We start from the raw sequence: 24,939 nt of genomic DNA on the forward strand, positions 1-24,939 counted from the left end.
TTGGTCATTAAAGGAAAAGTTCACTTTTTTTCCAACTCTGTCTTTAAGTTACAGAATCATGTCTCTTCCATATCTACGTGATATGTTCTACCAGTCCTCCAAACCGTACGATGATATCAGTCATTTGCCCCCCTCCCCTCTAATACGACCCACAGGAGAGTTCTCCATCCTCATATCTAAACCAGAGAAGGTAACGGTCGCGTTTTAAACACGTGGTTAGTTTGGTTAGGTTTAGACACCAAAACTACTCAGTTAAGTTGATAAAAAGATGGAGGTTTGGGTTCAAATCAGACGTTACTGGGCGCCTGGGTAGCTCACCTGGTAGAGCGTGCGCCCATATATAGAGGTTTACTCCTTGACACAGAGGCTCCGACTTACAGCCCTTTGCTGCATGTCATTCCCCCGGGAAGCGTGCCTATGTTCCCACATTTCTAAGAATTTTTTTTTTTCACTGAAAATTAGTTAATGTTCCTACATTTCCCACATTTCTAAGATTTTTTTCCAAAATTAAGCCCTATGTTCCCACATTTGCTTTTTCATAAATTTGTCTCAGATTTGATCCCCCTTTCTCCCAATTTGGTAGCCAGTTACACCCAACCTATTATCCAGTAGCAATGGACTACAGATGGAATGTAACCCTAACCCTAACATAGGGCCTAATTTTAAGAAAAATCTTAGAAATGTGGGAACACAGGGCTGATCCCATTCCCCCTCTCTCTTCCCTTTCATGTATTTATCTGTCCTATGAAAATAAAGGCCTAAAATGCCCAAAAAAACATCAACAAAATCAAACAAATGCAGGACTTTCCCCCAGGAGACCGGGATTCAGGTCCCGTTTGAAAAGAAAAGAAAACAGATTTTTTTTAACTTTAGGGAACAAACAGTTATGTCACATTCTGCGTCACCATGGTAACTTTCAGGAAGTGAAGTCATGTCTGATTTGAACACCAAACCTCCATCTTTTTATCAACTTAACTCAAGTAGTTTTGGGGTCTAAACCTAACCAAACTGGGACCGTTACCTTCTCTGGTTTAGATATGAGGACGTATTTTCTGCCACTGCTAGGGGTGTTAATTTATGAAAGACTCCTGTGGGTCGTATTCGAGTGGGGGGGGGGGATAAAAGATCTATATTGTTGTATGGTTTGGAGGAATTGTTGGCTCATTTAAATAGTTACTGCAAGAACTGTTCCTGCCATTGCTTTGCGCAAAAATGAATTCATAAAGTTCAGAGTAGCTTACATAAGGCAAAGCAGTCACATTTATACTGATCAAGTTAAGTTTAATTCCATAGTTTTGGCTGTTTGCTGCTTAAAAGTCTAGAAACAAAGATAAAAAAAACTTGCACCTCTAAGTTTGTCCCATTTCTTTCTGCCTTTGGCCTGGTTATCTAACCAACGGTGACACACTGAGCAGACGTGGGTTCCTTCTCCACCGTTAAGTCAGCTCGGCCGGTCCTTCCGTGACTTCGTGACATTACCTTGGTTCAGATGTTTCTGCTGACTCACACACCTGCTCTCCCCACATTGCCAGTCTGTGTCCCCCCCCCACACACACACAGGACGGTTATTAAAATACTCTGTGCTGTGTTTGCGTCACAGAAACTCGTCACCAATGTGGAAGCAGTCGCCTAAAGGACTAATGCTACGTATGGCTCATACATATTACTCATGACACCTGGAACTTATCATTTCTTCACACTTTACAATATGTTATTGTGGAAAAAAAGGTTTATTCTGTAGCTGGCATACTGACACTGCATGTGGCTGCATATAGACTACATCTACAAATATGATCCTCATTTTAAAGCTGCACTTCCACCCACCCACCCACACACATACACACACACACACATATATATTTCCCTCTGGTGGAGACCAAAATAAGGATAATGCCCGAATAAAATCAAAAACACAGAAAGCAGTAAAACTGATGACAACAATATACAATGTGCAGCATCTTAAACATAAGATGCTAAACATGAAATACCTACAAATTATTTATGTATGTATATAAGTGATTTAAAAGAAGATAGAGGGGTAGGACCCGAAAAGCATTTTGCTTCCTCCTTAGTCCCTTTCGGAGTATTTATTTTTGGCTTTTTCTTTTACTTTTCAAAATAAAAGCTTGCGTCTGGTCCGCTATGTCTTCGTACTTTGGTGTTTTGGGTGTTTCAATATGTAATAATATGTTTTAAATCTGTAAGCATTTCCATTCTATTCTAAGATGGCCGTGGTTGTTTATTTGAAGGTTTTATGAATTGCTCCAGTGTGTGTATTATTTAATTATGAAAGCCTGTAAGTGCGCCTCATGCTGCCATAATCTCACGAGAGTCTGTTTTTTGCAATTATAGAGCAAATAATGTCCCCGTCTGAAATTGGGCTGGTAAGGGACGGAATTGTCAGGGCCGAATTTTAGTCCCAGTCCGCCCCTGAGTGCACCTGTTGGTTGTTGAGACTCTCAGGACTTCATTCAGATATTGAAAAGTCGTCTGCGACACATGGAAAGTCGTTTGGTGGAAGGTCTGCATTATACTTTCTTGATTTTCAGACAGTATTTTGGGGTTTTACAAGTGAAAAAACTGCAGACTGAAATGAAGACTAATTGGTTGGTTTGGTAAATATACATCTGGTTAATCGCCTCACCTCCATAAAAGAGCAAAACAGTTCCTCAAATAATCCCACAAAGATAAATGATGATAAATGTAAACCCATGTTTTTTTTCCGAACCTATTTCCAATCATCTGTACCTTTGGAAACGAAGAGAGCACCAGCACACTGTAACACATTATTTCAGACAAAGGTGTCCACACACAAAATATGTCCTGAGGCCTTTTGGGATGCAGCAGCATTGGTTTATAAGAAACCCGATGATTGGACGTCCTCCTGAATCTCCCCTGAGTGTTAACTGACATTGATTCTGGTGCTTCAGAAAAAGATTGCAGAGATGATTTGTTTCAACTGTTAGATGCTCATTTTTTATGCTTTCACAGACCTCCTGCTTCCAGTACGTACATTTTAACGTCTCTGAGCAAACAGGGACAAGTAACAACTGGATCTACTCTCATCTCGTTCATCTAAAATGCATGTTTGATACTTTCATATGTCAACACTTTGACTAACATTACCTTGGAGAGCTAATGTACCTGTATCGAAAATGACACCACACAAAATAGCAGTCAGTCCGACCGGCAGTAGTCTATATCCACAACGTTCCACTCCCAGGATTGCTCCGTTGCCGATGCAAATTCCGCTGGATTTCACTCATTTAGGCCGGATATCTGTTTCCTTTGTCTTTCTTTGTGTTGGCGTTCTAAACTCATCTGCAATCTTTTTATGTTCTCCTAACCTAGAAATCTAGGTTATTAGCGGCAGCAAATGTAATTTGCAGCCAGGGTCGTCTAGCAACTCTCCATGGGCTTGCGAGGTGGAAAAACCAAACTCTAGTCAGGCCAATCACATCGTGTATAGAGTCGGTGGGCGGGCTTAACATAATGACGGCAGAGTTGCGACGGTTCGGCATGAATTCCCTTCTACTAAAAAACAAAGAAGATGGCTGCTGCTGCTGGTGAACAGTGGTCTTTGGAATCGGCTTTGGCCGTGACTCTGGAAGACTTGGAGTTCAGCTTTTCTTTGAGAAAAGAACAAAGAACGGCACTGAAGTCATTCTTAAAAAAGGAAGATGTGTTCAGAGTTTAAAGTTTAATCTATCAACTAGCGTTGCTCTGGTTGGTTGTAGCTCTATCCTATTGCGTGCAGAGGGAATTTGAAAGATAACCGTTTATCCCGCCCCTCGGATTGAGCCCAGCCAATAGTGAGTTCCCAGACCCAACATCTGGATGTGGGTCAGACCCAGACCCAACATCTGGATGTGGGTCTGGCTTGTCAGGCTAGCCGGATGTCTGTTTCCTTCGTCTTTCTTTGTGTTGGCGTTCTAACTCACCACACCCTCCTCTGCAATCTTTTTCTGAAGCACCAGAATCAATGTCAGTTAACACTCAGGGGAGATTCAGGAGGACGTCCAATCATCGGGTTTCTTATAAACCAATGCTGCTGCATCCCAAAAGGCCTCAGGAAATATTTTGTGTGTGGACACCTTCGTCTGAAATACTGTGTTACACTGTGCTGGTGCTCTCTTCGTTTCCAAAGGTACAGATGATTGGAAATAGGTTCGAAAAAAAAGCATGGGATTACATTTATCAAACATGCATTTTAGATGAACGAGATGAGAGCAGATCCAGTTGTTACTTGTCCCTGTTTGCTCAGAGACGTTAAAATGTACATACTGGACACAGGAGGTTTCTACCTGGAAGTTATTGGAAACAAACATGAAATTAATCAAGATAAGAAAAAATAAAATACATGGTAATACATGGCTGTGCACACAGACAAAGTAAAGTAATATATAATCATTTTTCAGTATTTTTGGCAACAGAAGAGAACAGAAATACTTCACTTCAGGTTGAATGAATTACCACAGTTCACCTTGCCCTTTAAGAGTAATGAATCTCAGATCTCAGATCATGGAAAACTACTTTCATTGAACTTTAGTTCCCTGATGTGTGGGTGCTTCCTCCGTCAGTTGTAGGTGATTATATCTCCAACTGTCAGAAATTCACTTCATTATTCTGTCAAGGAGAGAAAAATGGAGGAACATTAAAGAAGATTGCACACTGATTTGCACATATCTACACTTCTATCAGGGCTACATCTGTGCTTCAATTTGGAAGCACTCCAGTGGTTTCTGGTGACAAGCTTTTACAAAACTGTGACAAGTCCAAGAAAGCTCCGTCCAGTCTCTAAATCATCGGTGGCTGATGATTATCATCAAGCAGCCGCCAGATGGACGCAGCGTTTGAAATGTACTAACTGAATCAGTCTAAAAATACGGTGAATCTCTGGGGCCTTCGCCACATCGCTTAGCATTTGTGTAGAGAGATGTGAAAGAGGAGTGGGGGTGCAGTTTGTATTTCCTGTTTGCCACAATCTTTGAATCCTGCTGCGTAGGGAGAAAGATCAGATAAGAAATCACCCAGATGGTATGGCAACAAAAGAAGGAAAACATAGGGAGGAACAGCAGCTCTGACATATTGAACATTTCACAGATGTTTTCAGTCTGATCAGCTCTTGTGTGGGGAAAGAAATGGCTACATGTTTTAACCCTGGTGTTGTCTTCCCGTAGACCGTGAACTTGTCCTTCCGGGTCAAAATTGCAAATTAACTTTCTTTGGCTCTTTTTCCAACGTTTTTGTCACTTTTTTCGATGCTTTTTTAAATACATGGCCAATAAACATTATTTAAATGACATATCTATTTTTTTGTTTAAAAAACTGAAATTGTGGATTTAGCAATTTAGTTCAAAGAAAAAAATAATTCTGATATAACAATGGGTCAAATTTGACCCGAAGACAACACAAGGGTTAAAAGAAACGTACTGTGAAATTCACAGAAAAGAACTGGCAACAATTGAATTAGTAACTTACTGTATGTTTTCATAAATCACAGAATTTTTGCTGTGTTATCATTTACATTTACCATAATGCAACTGTAAATGAAAACAGTAAGTTACTGTGATTTTCTGCAGTACATTATTGTGTCAGACTGGGGCAAACGGGGACTCAATGCAGGACTCAGACACACAGTGGAAGTCACAAAAAAAGGGGATTTATTGTTCAAAAGCGGTACAAAGATCAGTCAAAGGTTTCCACAAACACAGGGCATAAACTTGGTGACAGAAACTTGGTGAAAAAAACAGGCAGTAGTCGAAAAGGTAAATCGGACGACGGTATCCAAAAAACACTAAACAGAGACTTTGGTCAAAAATAAGCAGAATGGTCTGATCGAACATTTCCTAATACACGGTAGAAAGGCTGGAACACAGTAGCCTGGCCCCGCCCTCCTACGTACTACTTCCGCTCAATTTTCATTTTCCTTCAGTACTCCGTCTGGGTTATGTTCTTGGGTTTTCGCCGCCCAATCTTTACCGGTCCAATCAGTGAACAGAGGGAGTGGCTGAGAACGATGACGTTGAGGTTGTGCGCTAGTTTGAGTTATACTTCCGTAATGGCGGCAGAGAAAGATGCGAGCGAAGCCATTTGGTCCGTTGTGGCAACACTGCCGAATATCCAGAAGTTAAAGCCTGAGCAAGAACAATCTCTGCTGAGTTGTGTTGGTGGCCATGATGTTGTGGCCCTCCTTCCCACGGGGTTCGGGAACAGATTTTCCAGCTCGCTCCGTTAGTGGTGAAGGAGTTGGCTAAGGCTAACGCTAGCGATGCTAAGCCGACATCACGATCAAATGTTAGTGATTGGTTATGGCAGATCCAGAGTGGCTCTGGGCAGATCCAATAGTTTTAAACTTCAACAGAGTACCCGCCTTCAAGGAAGTTAACACTTGTCAATGGAGAGAGGCCAGACTCTCAGGACCAATGAAATTTGTATGAAATGAGTCTGTTACCTTATTTGACAGAAGTCTATGCGTTTTCCTGTAATATTTGACAATTGATCAACAAAAATGTATATTATGCTTGAGTAAATAAAACCCAATTAACAAAACTGGTTAAAAAGATAATATTAAATCCCCAGTTGAGTCTGGTACTCTGGAGAAAAAAACTTGGATTTGCTCTCATATTCAAGTTTATGTTCAGCTTGTTTAACATGTTTTTAGTAAATTGCTCTTAAACACAATTAAAGAGGACCTGAATCGCTATTTTTATTCTCAAATTCTATCATTTTGGTGCTGGTGATTTTCCTTTGGGGCTGGCTAAAATCTCTTGGGGGAGCGCCAAAAATTCCTCTACGCAGGAAAAACCCTGAAGACGAACTGGCAGTAAACAAAGAGCAAAGGAGTGTAAATGTGTATATATATATATATAGCATATATATATATATATATGCTCTACACAAATGTTAAGCGATGCTGCAAGGGCCCCAGAGATTCACCGTATTTTTAGACTGATTCAGTGACTTTCAAACGCTGCGTCCATCTGGTGGCTGTTTGATGATGATCATCAGTTCCCTCATTCCCTCCCTCACTATTCCCTATATAGTGTTTATTAAATAGTGAACTATATAGGGAACAACCAAACCAGATTTCAGACACTGAACACAAATCGTTGTCTAACTTGCGTCAGTAGATGCAACGGTTGTTTGTGTGACGGAGGCAGGCCCGCCCAGCATCATGTAAACAACCCCAAACAAGAATCCCTCTATAGTTCACTATTTAATGAACACTATAATAATATACTAACAATAAACTGCTCAGATGAACAGCGCCATAGTCATTTTCTTGGACCAGGTGGAGAAGAAGTCAGAAGTCACAAGCAGAAGAAACCGATGGGGAAAGTAGTACACGGGGGGAGCAGGTGGAAAAGGCTGAGATGGAGGAGGAGGTAGTTAAGCCAAAATCAACAAAACGCAGATGGAAAATAGCAAAGTTGAAGAGGACGGACAGATAGTGAAGATGCAAGGACAGACTGATGTGAGTGAAAGTGAAGACTGTGTGTCTGACAGCAGTGACATTTTCAGTTTTAAAAATAAGTAGCAGCCAACAGAAAAAGCTGTATACTGCTGAAAAGATAAAAACTTTTTTAATGCAAACAAAGAATGCAAAAGGTGTGAAAATTGAAGATTTTTTCCCTGATATAACTTTGTTTTACACCTTGGCCAGACTCCATGTGAGCCAGAGAGGAGTCTGGCCTCACTCATCAGGAGATTTTTGAGAAAACTTGTGCTTAAAGCAAAAAGACAATTTAACAATAATGATGAAAAAAGCTCCAATGTGTGTTTTAATTAATTTATTGGTTTTTATTTTGTTTTTAATTTCTCACTCATCATGGATACTTTCAGAGTGGGGAGTTTAAATGTGAACGGAGCCAGAGAAGCAAAAAAAATGTTTTTGAATTAACAAAACTTAAACATATTGATGTTATGTTTTTACAAGAAACGCATAGTGACAGCACCAATGAGGCAGATTGGAGGACAGAGTGGGAAAGGGAAGTCATTTTAAGCCACAACACATCCCTCAGTGGAGGAGTGGGCTTCTTCTTCTCCAAGTCTTTCACTCCGGTCTCACTGGAGGTCGAGCATTTTATCGAGGGGAGGCTGCTTTTAATTAAAGCACGGTGAAAAGACTCCTTCCATTCCATTTTTACTCTTTCAAATCACTTCGGGAATGAATGTGTTGAATCTGCCAGTCGGAAACAGGAGGATACCTTTACCACCTGCCACCTGACCACGCCCACCTCAAATGTTGACTAGAAATTGTTTGTGAATCCTTTGGCTCATCCTTTGCACTCTCTGCCGGCACTTCAATGCATCCTTTGCGCATCTTCATAAGTTAACATGAGTTACTCTATCATTTTGATTGTGTTTTTATGCCTTGTCATGATTTACTGTCACTTTGCTAACCTGTGCACTGCTGACTGGATTCCTTTGTTTGCCAGACATGTGTCATGAGCCATGTGGAAAGATTGTTTGTTTGAATTATCTTTTAAAGCCTGTGCAGTTGTGAGTAGTAAACTCACATCTCCTTTGTTCATTTGTATAATTTGTTTAATTTATGTGTTGATTGACCACTGTCTAATCATATTGTTATCTCTTTGTTATCCCTTTATGCAGCACACAAACTTGAATGCAATTAATCAAAATCACCTTGAAGGATAACACAAAGTACCACTGGTGTTGCATCAAACTCTGCCTTCTCCCTGCTCTTATTCATCACTCCATATCACTTGACGTCTTCTGACGAGAGACTGTTTGCTCACCAAACCCTCACTCCACCCGAACCATTTCACATCAACCTACAGTTCCTTCAATGGTCCTTCGAGCCAGAACAGACCGCTGCTCAGCAGAATCACGAACACGGAGGCTTGTCAGCCAGGAAAAGCTCCTAACTTCAGCATGAACCGGACGCTGGGAGACCCAGGCTTGGAGGTGATCAATGCCACAACGGGGAAAGATGATCTGGGCCGACCCTCTGCAAACACGCTTTGTTCAGCCGCTGGATGCGCCTCCACTGCAAGCTGTCATCCAGCCTTCGGATCCGAACAGTGCGGCCTGGCAGCTACCAGGAGGCGAAGCGCCAAGCAGACGCTCTTCAGAGCTTTCCACACAGCCGGGCTGGGCACCTGGGTGAAGAAACCTGTAGAGACGGACCAGTTTGCTCTCGCCGACTGAGGTAGAGAGTTAGTGTTTGGCGTCTTTGACAGGACACATGTCTGGGATCAGTTTTAAGTTCCCTCTGGATTGCCATGGACTGGAATAATGAGGTAGAAGGCATCAAGAATTCAAAGCCTCTAGGTTATATTTCCTCAAATGCCGCTGACCCTGATCCGGTCACTCCCAATTTGCTCTTGTATGGGGCGGCGGGATGCCTCTGTTTGTCAACAGTAAGCTCCTTGGGCGAAGGAAGTGGCGTCATAGCCAGATGTTGGCTGACCACTTCTGGACGTGGTTCATTCGTGACTATTTGCCTAACCTACAACCCAGAGGAAAGTGGCTGAGGGAAGTCCAGAATCTGGAAGTAGGGAAGACTGTTCTGATCTTTGACGCACAACTGCCTCGAGCCTCTTGGCCAACAGGGTGTGTCACAGCCGTCACGGCCGGTAGAGATTGGCGTGTCCGGTCCGTTGACGTCCAAGTTGGCAGTCAGATTTACACTAGACCAGTGTCACGTCTGATGGTGCTTCCTGATCTGGCAGAAGAGTGAGTCTTTTTCCCAAGAGGAATTGATCCAGATTCCAGGGCGGCTATGAAAAGACTCCTTCCATTTCCTTTCCGTTTTCACTCTTTCAATTCACTTCGGGAATGAATGTGTTGAATCTGCCAGTCGGAAAAAGGGAGGATACCTTTACCACCTGACCACGCCCACCTCACCTGTTGACTTCTGTATTGTTTGTGAATCCTTTGGCTCTTTCGGAATCAAGTACCCGTTGCTCACCGAGGACTTCACCTCTCCACACGTTCAATGGAAAGTTCTGGCTGGTGTCATCATGACAACAGGCACGGATGTGAAGGAGGCTCAGGTGATCTGCGTTTCCACGGGAACAAAGTGCATTAGCGGGGAATACATGAGAGACAGAGGTTTGGCCCTCAACGACTGCCACACTGAGATTTTGGCTCGCCCCTCGCTCGTCCGGTTCCTGTACGCGCAGCTGGAGCATTTCCTCAGGAAGTGACCAGGAAGAGGAGCAGCAGAAGTCCATCTTTAGCCAGTCTGAACACAGACAAGGTTTTAGACTGAAGGAAAACGTCCAGTTCCACCTTTACATCAGCACATTGCCCTGTGGCTTCTCTCCGCATGAAGCCGCCATGGAGGATCAGGGCGATAGACACCTGAACAGAAAAGCCTGAGGGCTGCTGCGCACTAAGATCGAGTCTGGTGAAGGAACCATCCCAGTCCGCTCCAGTAACACCATTCAGATGTGGGACGGGGTTCTTCAGGGCGAGAGTCTGCTCACCATGTCCTGCAGTGACAAGGTAGCCAGGTTGAACGTGGTTGGACTGCAAGGCTCTCTGATGAGCTACTTCACTGAGGCTGTCTACTTCTCCAGCATCATCCAGGGCAGCCTGTACCATACAGACCACTGCTCCAGAGCCATGTACCAGAGGATCACTGAGATCCAGGACCTGCTGCAGTCTTTCAGCCTCAACAGACCCTGATTTGACCTTTTTACTGCTGTTTTTATCAATGTGTATGCTCCAAAAATCAGTGCAGAGAGGAAGATGTTTTTACAAAAAGTTAATGATGTTTTAAATGGCTGTGCCTCGGAGGATTTTTTATTCTTGGGTGGGGATTTTTACTGTACTGAAAAGGCATCTTTAGATAGCAACCATGCAGAGCCGCATCCAGCTTCCCAGCATGCTCTGGGGCAGCTGGTCTCCACCCACGGCCTGGTGGATGTATGGAGGAGAATGCATGCAGACTGCAGGCAATACACATGGTCCCACCTTAATTTTAATTGTTTATTTAGATATGGATAGTGCATATTAATGGACATCAGTACAAGTACACAATGTAAATATGCTAGAGGTAGCACCATAGCTAATTTTCATCTATTGTCCATAGGCAGATACATACATACCTCAGAGAGAGTAGGATCTCCTCAGCCAGATTAGACTGTATTTATTACTTTACACATCATTTTAATATTTTTAAAGTGTGTAAAATCGTTCCTGCTGGTTTTACTAATCACTCTTTGCTTTGATGTCATGTTTTTTTAATCAGAAATGTAAACCTAAAACTGCCTACTGGCATTTTAATTCAGTCTTAACATTTGTTAAACATTTTAGATGGTTTTAAACAGAGGAAGAGAGATTTTAGTAGTCTTAGGCAGTGGTGGGACCATGGTAAGACAGAAATTAAACTTCTTTGTCAGCAGCACACCGTCAACGTCCCACGAGACATCACCAGATCTATGCAGGACCTGGAGACTGATATAGTGTAACTAGACGTTAAAGTACAGGGTGCACTGGTCAGGTCCTGATTCCAGACCATCTTGGAGATGGATGCTCCCTCTAGCTTCTTCTTCGGCCTGGAGAAGAAGAGTGGACTCACTGTTGGCAGACACAGGGCAAATAATAACAGAACCAAGCCAGATAAGAAGACGAGCTGTGGAGTTTTATTCCTGTCTCTACACCAGCGAGTACGAGGAGGATGTCACTATGATGGAGGGATTCTATGAAGAACTACCTCAGGTCTCCGGGGAGATCAACACCCAGCTCAGTGGGTCAATATATATATATATATATATATATATATCAAATGTCAATATGCAGGAGCTGAAGGCCGCTCTGCAGGGCATGCAGGGATGGTGGGCTCCCGGCATAGACAGCCTCACTGTAGAATTTTATAAAGCCTTCTGGGACATCTTTGAGGGTGACATTTTGGATGTTTTCAATGAAAGTTTGGCCTCTGGTTCGATGCCTGCGTCCTGCCGCAGAGCAGTGATAACGCTACTGCCGAAAAAGGGAAACCTGCAGGAAATCAAAAACTGGCGCCCTGTGTCTCTACTGTGTGTGGATTACAAGCTTCTGTCCAAGGTCTTGGCCTCCAGACTGGGGAGAGCTATGGAGCAGGTCATCCATCGGGACCAGACCTACTGTGTGCCCGGCAGGTCCATGGTGTCCACTTCATTCGTGATGTTTTGGAGGTCTCCAGCTCGTTGGGTTTTACCACTGGTCTGATTTCTCTGGACCAGGAAAAGGCTGTTGAGCACGTTGAACACAGCTTTCTCTGGAAAGTAATGGAGAAGTTTGGGTTCAGTGCTGGTTTCATAGCCAATATTAAGGTGTTGGACAGTGAGTATGAGAGTTTAACGGTGGTCGGTGTGCCCCTTTTAGAGTCTGTAGAGGAGTCCGGCAGGGCCGTGCTCTGTCCGGGATCCTCTATGCACTCTCCAAGGAACCCCTCCTCAACAAACTATGTACAAACATTGAAGGTCTGATTTCACCTGGTTTTAATGAGAACATTGTTTTATTCCTAGTTTTCATATTTTATCTGCAGCGAAGGTGAACTGGGGGAAAAGCGAAGCTCTCGCTGTTGGTGAATGTCATGATGGTCTCCCAGTTCTCCCCCAAAGCCTGGCCTGGAAAAAAGACGGCCTAAAGTACCTTGGTCTATTCCTCGGTAATGAGGTCATGGTACGGAGAAACTGGGAGACCGTTATGTAAAAAATTAAAATAAAATGGGTAAATGGAAGTGGCTGCTCCCTAAAATGTCCTATCGAGGCAGAGTTTAAGTTTTAAACAATCTTGTTGCATTCCTTTTGTGGCACTGTTTATCTTGTGTGGACCCCAGCTGTATCCTCAGACATGTGAGTAAACTGGAACTGGATGCTGCTCTGTTTTTAACTGATCCTACATTTGTAAAGTTACGTGGGTTTCTTCCTTTTTATCAGGGTGTTTTTAAGTCTTGGGCCCTTTAATTGTAAATTGTGTGATAGGTCTAACTCTCTGCACTGGTTGTTGAAGGAGCCACTGATCAACGTGAGCAGACTGGATATCTGCAGCGGGGTGCCCGGGCTGCTGGCAGCCCTAAACCAGTCCGGGACTCTAAGCCTGCAATAGCTGGTAGAGACATCAGGGCCTGGACTATTGAGGGCCGGGGCTCTGGGCTCTCTCCTGGGCATGAGATCTATCCGGGTCGCACAAAGACTCCTAGAACTATGGACACAAAAACTGAGTGGGAGAGGCGACTCCTCATGGAGTACAGCCGGGGAGAGGCTAGGCCAGACCCCACAGACCCGTTCCAGGAGGTTTACCTGAGCCCAGAGTTTGGAGAGGAGACCGGCCCCCCTGCTAGCTGTCAGTAGCCCAGGCAAACTTACCCTGCACTGAGCAGACAAAGTGACGTTTTACCAGAACTGTGTGAAAGCCATACATAAAAAAGGTCTGAGTGGCAGACCCCCCACTGTCTGGAATGACAAGCTGGGGGAGTGGAGGGTTTAATACAAGCCTCCCCCTAAAAAACGGACTGCCGACCTCCAGTGGAGGATTTTAAATGGTGCTGTCGCCTCAAATGCTTTTATTTCTGTTATTAATCCCACTGTTCTTAACCAGTGTCCATGATTCTGTAACCTTCGAGAGACTGTATATAGACTGTGTTTTTACAGAGTGTAAGAGACTCACAGACTTCTTCTCTCTTTTAACATTGGTTTTTGGTCTTTTTGATGTTGTTTTTACTCAGAGGGTTTTTATCATGGGAGCTGCTTACAAAAAGGCACAACAAGATAAGTGGCAGCTTCTGAATTACCTTTCAGGAGAAGCCAAAATGGCAACATATATAACAGAGATGGTCCGATACCATTTTTTGCTTCCTGATACCGATTCTGATACCTGAACTTGCGTATCGGCCGATACCGAGTACTGATCCGATACCAGCGTGTCATATTTTATTATGTTTTAACAGCTGTATACTACTATCCCTGTATGGATGTGATATGATTTCTATCTTTGTTGTCGGTCTGCCTCAGGTTAAACTCTTTGTGAAACATGAACAAACACAAACAATGAACGCTCCAGAACTTTCTTTTATTCTGCAGTTTGACGTTCAGTAATAATGGAAAAAGAACATAAACAAACTACTTTAATGTAGATTTTCTTTAGGGCTTTATTACGTGGTATCAGATCGGTGCGTAAACTCCAGTACTTCCCGATACCAGCGTTTTAGGCAGTATCGGAGGCAATACCGGTACTGTTATCGGTATCGGAACATCTCTAATATATAAGCAGGAAGAACAGGGTGGAAAACAGGGAGGGGCAGGAGGCCAGGGCAACATCAGGGCCAGACTCTGGTTAGAGTTCAGCTTTTAGAAAGATATTGGAGACATTGATGCTTTTAAACAGCGTTGAAATGATACACACGATTTTACTGAATGAAGTATTTTATATATATATAACAAAAACTGAGATTTTAATGCATCAGCACTTTATTTCATTTGTAAACTGTACAAATTACAAATATGTAAAAAAAAGTGTTTTGTAAAAATCTAAAATCTCTCTCTCTGTCTCTCTCTATCTCTGTATCTCTATCTCTCTGTGTGTGTCTCTCTCTCTCTCTCTCTCTCTCTCTCTCTCTCTCTCTCTCTCTGCTGTTGTACCCAGAGGTTGACGTAGGTGCGCATCATGCATCACCGCCTGTCACTTCACTGTTTGTTTGCGCAGCGCCGGTTTGCATCAGACTTGTCACCAATCAATGGGTCAATTATAGCAGTCTGACCTGAAGCACTCTCTGAGGATCGAAAGGAGAGATGAGGAGGCAAGCAACTGCTGGACGGCTAACAAGGTCACAGAGGAAACGTTGCTCAGAACCACTGGATGTGACAGAAAACAGATGCATTAAAATATAGATGCACATTAAAAGTTTTCACAACATATGCATCCACAAATCACATTAAATACATTTGTTTTAGCAGGTCAAGATTCATGGCAAGGTATATGGTTGAAAGACCAAGATGGGAGAAAAACACGCTCTGGTGTATTGACATTTCTTTAAACCAATCACAATCCTCTTGGGCGGGGCTAAGCTCCGGACGGAGCCACGGTGCCTCTGCTAAATAGTCTCAGGAAGGAACTTGTTTTGGTGGAAAATGTGTACGTTCAAAAGTAGTTTTAGGGTTAGGGTTATATCAATGACCCTCTATATCAACGGGATCGCTGCGGTGCCGCTGGAAATTCCCCCGGGTGTCCATCCCCCTTCCTCTTTCTTTGTGTTGGAGTTCTAAACTCCGGTGGATTTGTGAAGTCTATGGTTAACTGCTCCTCAAATCTCTGCAGGGTAAATCCAGACAGCTAGCCAGACTTTCCTCTGCAGCGCTGTGGAGGAAGGTCTGGCAAAGCGTGACTAGTGATACGATACCATTTTACCCATGATGCATTGGTTGGTCTGGCGATGCGAGGCTATATTTGCTATAACGACCGCCTTGCTCTACATCAGTGTTTTTCAACCTTTTTTGAGCCACGGCATATTTTTTGCATTAAAAAAATCCCGCGGCACACCACCAACCAAAAACTTTACAAACTGACACATTGTAGCCTAATGAGATCAGAGTCTGCATTTTTCCTTTTTAAAAACGTATCCATCACTGTTGCAGGTTTACATCGATGATCTCGGCCCTACTGCTTACATCCCGCGATGTGTGCGAAAGGTGGCAGTAATTCTTATTGTCTTAAATCAACAAGTACTGCCACCTACTGACACAGAACAGTATAACTTCTGTCAGTCATCACATTGCAGGGACAGATGCGCAACAATGGCAAATTATTTGCAGTAACTCAATAAAAAAACTTTTGTTGACCAATTAAGTAAAATCGGATAATTTCCCACAGCACACAGGACGATCTCTCACGGCACACTAGTGTGCCGCGGCACAGTGGTTGAAAATCATTGCTCTACATTATCCTTTACTCAATACTGCTGATAATACTTTGCTTTGACCTAGATGCAGTACGTATATTTGTGCAGCATTTTCACTTTGCCAGCAGTGTTACCAAACAGATGCCCGATGGGATCTCTGCTGCTGGCCACTACTGTTGCTGCCTGATTATTTAACGCTGTTTTGAAGTGACTAAGAGCTGAAATATGTTTCTCTTTAAGACCTGGTTATATTTATCACTAATGCTATGAAATATGACATTAAACATTCTGGGCATTGCGAAACCTTTTCATTGAAAATAACAAAAAGAAGAGGCGACACGTGGGCTTTGATATCCGGCTTTCAGACCCATCCGTCTTCCTTTCATACCGTCTGCCATTGTCTGTGTGTCATGTGATTAATCTGCATGGCATGTGTGAAATGTTTGTCCATGTCCATCTTTGTATATCGCTTGTCAGTTACGTTTTATTTCCTCATTCCTTTCATGTCCCCTTCCTCCTCTGCTCTTCACGTCTCTCCCCTCCGTCACCCTGTGGCTCTTTCCTTCTTTAAATAACCTCCCTTCATCTCCTACCTTTTTTGCTTTCCCCCCTCATTCAAACTTGTTTTTCTGTGAATAAACGCTGCTTTCATTCTCAGCATGTTCTGCTGAATGTGCATAATGTTGGCCACAGAGGGCAGTGCTCCCTGCAGCTCTCAGAGCTCTCTCTCTCTCTCTCTCTCTCCTCCTTTTTCTCTTTCTTCCCTGCTGACCTGATCTTTTCTTTTCTCCCTTTGGATCCTTTGTAAATATGTTTGTCTTCTTTAACTGTCAATTGTCAGGTTTTGTGCAATAGCTAGCTTGGAACCAAAATGCAGATGGAGAGAGGAGGCAAAGGACAGGTTTTAAAGGTTTAATAAAGAAAAACAGCTATAAACCAAAGGAGGCAAGCCTACAGCAGGCAGGTTAAAAATAGGCAACCAAGATCCAAACAAAAAAGCGATACACTGAAAACTAAGAAGAGAAAAAACCACAGGGAATGACCAGCGTGACGACAATCGGACAACTGACAAAGAAAGCACAGAGACAAAATACTCAAGGTAACGAGGGACAGGTGACAAGAGGGCTGAGGAACAGGTGAGACACATCAGGGCGGGGCAGACAATCACAGAGGCGGGAAAACAAACAAGGCAGGAAGTCAAACAAGATGTGACAGGAGAAACAGACTCTACAAAGTAAAAGAGGAAGCTGAATGAAAACACACCCAATGATGGAACTAGGACAACGAAACAGAGAACACAGAAAGAACACAGGTGAAACGTAACCATTACCAAGTAACAGGGAAACAGTAACACACAGGGAATGAACTGACAAAAAAAAAAAACACAACCATGACAGTCAATGCTTATTCCGTCTTCCATTGTCCCGTTGTTCCTGCCTTGATTGATTCCACACTTTCACTTTCATATTCTGGCTTTGCAGCGTCTCTCACGTTCCCTCTAACGTGGTTAGCATTTTAACTCAAATAAAAGATGTCACTGTATTTTGAGACATATTTAAAAACTCCTTACAACTGCAGAACTTGCCTGATAATAATAATCATGTTTTGGACTTTTCAGTATCACAGTAGTCTAGATCAGTGTTTCTCAAATGTTGGTACGTGTCCCCCTAGGTGTACTCTGGAGGACTGCAGGGGGTACGTGTCCCCCTAGGGGTACTCTGGAAGACTGCAGGGGGTACGTGTCCCCCTAGGTGTACTCTGGAGGACTGCAGGGGGTATCGGAGATTTTGTGCAAAATGTTTTTCAGTTACAAGGCTGGTGTGACATGCTCTACGATGTGTTCCTTGACACTGACCACACATGGTGCACATCTGTAACCATGGCGATAAGAAGGAGAGATGATACTGCTGCTGTCTGGTGGAGGAAAGATACACACAGTGCCCATATAGGCTTTGTTTTCACGGCAGGGATCGCCCCGCTTCCCAGCATTGCACGCTAGTGGACAAGCAACGAAAACAGGTTACACCCTCCTACAACCGCGACGGCTGCACCTGATTGGACGAACACACACGTGGGGCTCCCGGATTTCAAAACAGACCATAACGGCAGTTTTCCAGGGGCTGCTGTTCCACCAAAGCATCGACCTATGAACTCTCGTTGACCTATGAACTCGCGTAATCTTCACGACAGCACATGATAATTGGTCGGTTGCCACTCTTCTTTCGAAAACACAGCAAGGATTTTCTCTCATCAAAGACACTTTCGTACACTAATTAGACATGTAAATGTCCACGTACATATACGACAATTCACACGTAGATTCTTAAATGTGTATACATTTATTCTACTTGCACTTCGGGGGATATCGCACAGGAAACGCACAGCGAAAAGAGCGGAAACGGCGTCAAACCGGATGAGTCTGGATATGGCTAATAGCTGCGAATGGTGTCTGAATATGGACACAGTTACGTTAGCTTGCTAGCTTGAAGGTTGTTGTTTCCTGTAGCAAATGGAGTTTGAGAACGGCAACACACTGAGAGTGGAAGGTGAGGGGGCTTCATCCTGGATATATACTTCTGTTGATCCAGACTTTCATATCAAGTAATCCAGTAATAGTTGGTACGGTGCTGCTGACAACTGGGCTCCAGAGAAGCCCACAGCTAACTACTCTACATCCCCCAAAAGCCCCCGAATGATTGGCTCGGCAGCTGAGTTTAATGCATATTTCAAATTCACACTGCAGTGTGGTTACTGTGTTACAGTAGTAGAGTGTGTGTTGTCATAAAATCACATACAATGATTTATCTATGTGTTATGAATGTTTAATAATGTTTAATTTTCTGCGGCAGTCAACACAACCACAACCCACATTAATAATGTAAGTGTTTATGTCTGTAGAGGGTGTTCTCTGAACACAGTTACAGAGGGCTGGAGAAAGTAGAAAATACACACACACACACACACATACATATATATATATATATATATATATATATATATATATGTATATATGTATACTGTGTGTTTGTGTGACACTCAAGCGCTCATTTCTCCTGATTTTCCAGATCTTCCAAACAGAGTTAACTGCATCATGATTGGCTCTGTCACCACAACTATGTCGTTTTAATTTGAATGTTTCCATCAGTCGTCTCTTCCTTTATTAGTCCTTCAGTGGATCCCTCAACGGTGATGTGGGTCAGAGGAAAAGAGGACAAAAAGCCTCCAGACAGACACAGCCAGGCTGCAAAATTAACATTTTTATCCACCAGCCAAGGGCTAGTTAATGTTCACAATTGACCTGCCACTCACTAGATTACCATTGCTTTTTGGCTGCAAATCTACCAGCCACTTACATATTTATACAATATTTAATATTACAATACAATATTCCCCTCTGAAATGTAGTAAAGTAGAAATATTGGGTAGCATAAAATGGAAGTACTTGAGTAAATGCAATTTGTTACATCCCACCACTGTCCTCTTCACACAAACTTTGTGAAAAACCTTCCTGCCCTCACAGCTACACTCCTGTTCTTCATCATCTGCCCAACCTGCTGTATATAATGCTGTGTATGTGTGTGTGTGTGTGTGTTTGTGTGTCGGGCTGGCACACCCCTCCCGAGCACAGCAACTGTTGCTAAGCTACCAGAGCAGTGAAAAGATGGTGCAGTGTGTGTTGAAGTCTGTACACGCCACTGTAAAAACCACATCAACAAAAACAAACTGATGGAAAGGAGATTTCTATAAACTAACGAAATCAGCAATGAAATATGTTGCAGCGCTCTTATTAAAGATAAAAGAAAACATGAGTTCTGTGCAGAGGAATGTGTAGCTTGATGTCCAACATTTGACAGATTTTGTGCTGGAAGACTTTGGTTAATATCATGAACTAAACTTCACAACGTGTGCATTAATGTCTGTTATTATGTTTAGTCATGCTTGTGGCTTCCCTTTGTTACAGACTGAAATATCTCAACAACCTTTAGATGGATTTCTATTCAAGTTTGTCCACACATCCATGATCACACGGCCATCGTTTTCCATTTGGTTTTGTCTCTCCTGTTGGGTATGTAAAGTGTTACATACAAAACAAGTGTTCCAAAATGCTGCATTTAACATGTATGTATGTATGTATATGTATGTATGTATGTATGTATGTATAGTATGTGTATGTATGTATATGTGTGTATGTATGTATGTATGTATATGTGTGTATGTATGTATGTATGTAAATATATATGTATATGTGTGTGTATGTTTGTATGTAAATATATATATTTATATGTATGTATGTGTATGGATGTATGTATGTAAATATATATGTATATGTATGTATGTGTGTGTATGTATGTAAATATATATGTATATGTATGTATGTGTGTGTATGTATGTATGTAAATGATTATTTGATGATTTTTGATAACAATAATAACAATAATAGGGCGTAATCCTTATTATTCAGGGAAATTAGCCTACATCTTATTTGACGTGGGGGCGGTAAGGGTCCTGGATAATGGATAGCCCACTGGTCTATACCTACTCCATGTGTAACGTGTCCTGAGATTACTCCTGTTATGATTTGACACTATGAATAAAATTTAATTTGTAAACTCATCCACTGATTCGGACAAACTACAGCTTCAAGTGAGACTGAGTTGTTATTTCCAAATAATCCAACCTGCTATGAATACATTTCTAATGCTGCATCTCTGAGCAACAAGATGACAAAAGATTTCCAGTTATTTGGTTTTGGGAGAAAGTGCGTCACAGAACTGATGTCTGGCCCACCAGCAGAGTCCAGCCTATTGTTGCATACCAATCCAATCAGCACAAGCTCGGCCCCATTCATCAAACTCGGCACTATCAGTCCCGTCATTAGTGGTGCTACTGAACCATATTACAGTTTCGGGTAACCCAAATGAGATGTCTGCAGTGCTGCCACGCTGTACTGTTCGACAGCAGCTTTGTGATCTATGCCTTCATTTCCTGCTGGGGACTTGTTTTCCTCAGAAGTGGGGACATGGTGTATGTACTGGGTACTGGTAGTACTGATAGTACTGGGCAAGAAAGCAGGGAGGGAGACACACTCCCAGCCAGGGGTGGAAGAAGTATTCAGATCTATTACTTAAAGTGTTCATATTATACTCATTTTCAGGTTCATAATTGTATTTAGAGGTTATATCAGAATAGATTTACATGGCTTAATTTTCAAAACACACTATAATTTGGTTGTACTGCACATTGCTGCAGCTCCTCTTTTCACCCTGTGTTTTAGCTACAGAGTGAGACCTCTCGCTGCTTAACATCTTTGTTGGGAGTCACACATGCTCAGTAGCTAGGTAAGGACTACTAGCCAGTCAGAAGCAGAGTATGAGGGCGTGTCCTGACAGTACCTAGGTAAGGACTACTAGCCAGTCAGAAGCAGAGTATGAGGGCGTGTCCTGACAGTACCTAGGTAAGGACTACTAGCCAGTCAGAAGCAGAGTATGAGGGCATGCCCTGACAGTACCTAGGTAAGGACTACTAGCCAGTCAGAAGCAGAGTATGAGGGCATGCCCTGACAGTACCTAGGTAAGGACTACTAGCCAGTCAGAAGCAGAGTATGAGGGCGTGCCCTGACAGTACCTAGGTAAGGACTACTAGCCAGTCAGAAGCAGAGTATGAGGGCGTGCCCTGACAGTACCTAGGTAAGGACTACTAGCCAGTCAGAAGCAGAGTATGAGGGCGTGCCCTGACAGTACCTAGGTAAGGACTACTAGCCAGTCAGAAGCAGAGTATGAGGGCGTGCCCTGACAGTACCTAGGTAAGGACTACTAGCCAGTCAGAAGCAGAGTATGAGGGCGTGCCCTGACAGTACCTAGGTAAGGACTACTAGCCAGTCAGAAGCAGAGTATGAGGGCGTGCCATGCTAGCAGCTAGGTGAGCATTATAACGTGTGTTCCAAAGTGACCACGTTTGTCTCTGAAGTAAAGGCTGGACTACAATAGAGCTGTTTGACCTATAACGTGCATGAAAAAAGATATATAACACAATAAAGGAAAGGGAAAGAGCCAAAAAGCATAATGTGAGCACTTTAAGTAAATGTACTAATACCACACTGTAAAAATACTCTGTTAAAACTCAAAAACTCACTACAAAACAGAAGATGATGCTTGACGTTTGACACTAGGGTTTAAGACAATCTGGCAACTAAAGCTTGTGAGAAGGGGGGGGGTATATATACTATGGGAGACAATTAGACACAGGTGAAACACATTTGGGTTGGGCAGTTGATCACAAAGGCGCGAAAGTAGACAAAGACCTGCAGTGATCTGACCTGGAATGAGAGACAAAATAAAACAGGAACAGACAACGACGACGACTGTGAGACGCGACACACGTATTATAAATAAATAGCAGCGATGATAATACAGTATTACGTATTTAATTTATTTATTTTATTTTATTTATTTATTTATACACGCACACACAGCAAGGCACACAAGAACACACACACACACACACACGTAGGATATGACTATATAGCTGTCTGAAAAACGGCAGTCCCCATGCGGGTTGACAGTGATTGTAACGTCACGGTGTATGTCAATGAGCAGGGCCTCGCACGTTAAGTTTGCACAGGGCCTCGCCACTCCCCCCCCCATGTCTGTCACATACACAGTGTTTTCTCCTCAATATGTATGTTTTTTCCCCCAGTGTTTTCAATATTTATTCATTTAGTGCTTTCACTCATCCTTCAGCTCAACAATAACCTTTTTATGTCTTTTTATGAGAGTGTTTCATTAGCATTTCCCTCTATGCACATAGACGTTAAGTGGATTCTCCAGGGGCCTCTGCCTTTTACAGTTCATACATTAGTTTCCTTTTTTCTCTCTGTTTTTGCAAACAAAATCACAATGACACTGAAATGCCATGTGACACACTTTCTTATTCCGTTCCGCTCTCCTGGGTGCAATTTCAATCCTCATAAAATCCAAATGTTCTTTCCAATACCCCCGAATCATAAACCTTTCTGTCTTTTTTCTTTCTTCCTGTCTTCTTCTCTAATTCACCTGATTATGACTCCCCCTCATCATCAACCAGACTGGAAGCTGCTCGCCCCGTGATTCCCTGCAGCAGCTGCCTCTTTTGTTGCATCAACCATTAAAGGTGGACCCTGTGGTCCTTATCCAAAACACTTTTTGTCAAATTCAGCGAGCATCTCTTCTCTGTCTGTTCTGTAATAATGAATAGTAATCTCTGGTGTTCATACTCAGCCCGGTTTTGAAAATGGGAAACAAACACAGTCGCTGCAAAAAATGCGATTGCTGTTAAGGGGGTAATTGTTGTGTCTCTGTAAACTATAGAGTGTGGTCTAGACCTACTCTATCTGTAAAGCTGACTACACACGATAGGCGGCAAAACCACTTTGTGCCGGCCGTTGCATTGATTTCCTATGGGGGGATAGTCTGGATGCCAGCCGAACTTAGCTCCGCCATTTGAGGTCAGGAACTTCGCTCTGGACTTGATCCGTTGTGGAGCAACAATGCTCGAACCAGAGCTGTTTGGACCAATCAAATTGTCAGGGCGGGCTTTATATGATGATGGACAGATGATCAACAGTAACGTAATCAACCACGTCACCAAAGAGCGCTTGGGTTGAAGTCATTTACAACAAAGATGGCTGCCGCTCCGCCATCACGTCTGTTATAGAAGATATCAACAGCGCATTCATTTTTAAACAGAGAACCACGATCAAGGCATTTGTCGATCGGAAAGATGTTTTTGCCGTCCTTCCTATGGGATTCTGCAAAAGTTTAATTTATCAGCTGGCCCCGATGGTCGCTAAGAAGATGGGGCACATACATCACATACTCCATTGCTCTGATTGGTTGTAGGTCTAGCCGTTGCTGATTGGTTGTAGGTCTATCCAATTGAGTGCAGAGGCATTTTCTTTCCTGGTTCGGTTGAAACATGCCCCATAATCACAGCCCAATGGAGCAGTATTAGACTCATATTCTGACTAGAATCTGAGTATGACCACATCCGGCTAATGGGGGGAGGGCGGTGGCACCCAAGGAGACACTGTGCTACCCCTGGCGTCACGCATCGCTCGGATTTGCCGCTTTGCACTGTGCTCAAAGTTCAAATTATTTTAACTTGGACCTAGTTTCCGCTGACCTTTCAAAAGCGCAACCAATGAGATAACAGCGTGTCTTTACCTCGCAACAGGGCTAAGGGAGGCTCAGTTGTCATCATGGATAGAAAGCAGTACAGGAAGCTCTGAGACAGCTAAATGACACCAACTACAGTATTATACCCCTCTGACAAAACCCATCTATGAAGATACAGCTACCCAATCATCACAAAACTACCTTATTGGACAGACTGGGTTGTTATGTCATCATGCAATAAGTAGGTTATTGTGGTTATGCAATATGTTAGTGGTGCAATAAATGGGCTGTTGGATTGTTCAATATGTCATTGTGTACTGCATAGGTTATGTGGAAATATGTCATTTGTGCAATTTGTAGGATATTTGGGTTGTGCAAAAGGTTAGTTGTGCAATACGTAGGCTATTGGGGTAGGGGAATATCTCATTGTGCAAGGGCTGTGCTACACTTATTGCAGAGAATGCAGCCGACAGGGTTGTTCAATTAAAAACTGCCACTGAAAGAAGGAGTTAATGTGTTTACTATATAGGTACCTGTCTAATGTATATGAGAGCATGTTTTGTGTTACATGAGAGTATGTGTTGAGAGATGCTTATTTTCGGTATTTTGGGTTGTCTTTGTAAAGCTGCGGAACGGACAGAGTCCAAAACAAATTTCCCTTTGGGGACAATAAAGTATATCTTATCTTATATCTTATCTTAGAACACCCAAAGCGAGAGATATTTCTACCTCTTTCCCAAAGTCCACAAATCCCCGACAGTTGTCCAGTTCCTTTCCAAATGCCCCCAGGAAGACCCACCGTCTCCAATTGTGGCAACGTGAGCTAAAGGATTGCTGAATTTCTTGACTACCACCTAAAACCCCTTATCCACCCATCACCACAGTTACCGTTAACAGAGAAATAGCCAGAAGTTCATACTTGGGCAAGGCTGA

The 24,939-nt window shown here is 42.9% G+C and overlaps 1 protein-coding gene and 1 pseudogene across 1 annotated transcript in view; one reads left to right on the forward strand and one right to left on the reverse strand.

The window, feature by feature from the left end:
- LOC118495300 (nuclear factor 7, brain-like) overlaps positions 1-24,939 on the reverse strand; it is a 1,057,410-nt gene that overhangs the window by 444,683 nt on the left and 587,788 nt on the right. The window lies entirely within an intron of this gene.
- On the forward strand, positions 9,368-10,659 carry LOC116063545 (annotated as a pseudogene).

The sequence above is a fragment of the Sander lucioperca genome, chromosome 6, assembly GCF_008315115.2.
Source record: "Sander lucioperca isolate FBNREF2018 chromosome 6, SLUC_FBN_1.2, whole genome shotgun sequence".
Taxonomy (NCBI): domain Eukaryota; kingdom Metazoa; phylum Chordata; class Actinopteri; order Perciformes; family Percidae; genus Sander; species Sander lucioperca.